We start from the raw sequence: 1,163 nt of genomic DNA, 5'->3' as shown, positions 1-1,163 counted from the left end.
AATATATATTCTTCACTTCTTATTTACTTTTTCTATTATTTTCATTTATATATTTATGTGCACATGCCCATGTACAGCCACATAAGCAAACAGTAAAATTTCCCTTTTCAGAAGGGAACATCTGTCAGAAATCCTGAAGCTCACATCTTGCTAAATGCAAGAATTTAGTCAGATAATAAATGGAAATAAATCATCTTGTAGCAAGGTCATATATAAAAATCACTGCATTGCCAGGTGGCTACTGTCCTTTCCAGAATTTTGTAACTAAATAGATACCAAGGAGCATACAGCCTGGGAACTGAATAGCACTGTATTTCTTGAACAAAGTGTGTATGTAGGTCACTATGGAAATTTTGAGATAATCTGTGTTGTGGTCCCTTATTTCACTTCCAAGAAACACAGTCAGGGATGTCCTTTCAGATTCACCCGTGCATGCTTCAACTTGGTTGGCTTATTGGTGTTGCTAGAGGTCTTCATTTATTTCTGTCCATGAGAATTTCACATTGTTTTTTGATTTTTGTGTATGTCAAAATTTTCATAATCATCCAGTACAGGCAAAGGTCTTTTACAGTGAGATATAGAACTTAGTTTTTCTTTAATAAACTGTGGAGTACTCTATTTTTCAGAATAAATGAAAAAGAAGATAGAGAAGATAAGAGCTATCATGCATCCCTATTCACATTCTGCTTTGTGGCCTTGCATTTCTCACTTATTGTATAAAGATCTTTGGCATATAGTTCCTGACCTACTGTAACCAGCATCAGAGCCACCCGGTGGATTAACCTTCAGATTCTTAGTTCCCCAAACACAGTCCCATATGCTAAAATAGAATCCGTGTAATACCTACATGTCTCCAGTGTGAAATTGCTTCCCTAAACATCTACAGCCCCCTGGGTGGTAAGCATCTGGAACACCTGGAAATGACTACATAGCTGGTCCATAAGGCAGCAACAGCAGATGCCCTGCAGATGTCCTGCACTCTGTGCAAATGAAACTCTCTCCAATACCCAAATCTATGACTAAGAAGTGTGTTTCTTTCATTTAATTTGCTTTGATTCTGTACTGCCAGAAATGATATGTAGTATGTCAGTCAGTAGATGGAGAACTAGATCACTCTCTCTTATTTATCATCAAAAGATTGTTATATCCTTAGAGGAACGTAC

This window comes from Otolemur garnettii, unplaced genomic scaffold (genome assembly GCF_000181295.1).
Source record: "Otolemur garnettii isolate 467f Iridium unplaced genomic scaffold, OtoGar3 scaffold00314, whole genome shotgun sequence".
Lineage (NCBI taxonomy): Eukaryota > Metazoa > Chordata > Mammalia > Primates > Galagidae > Otolemur > Otolemur garnettii.
Note: the sequence above shows the minus strand (reverse complement) of the source record.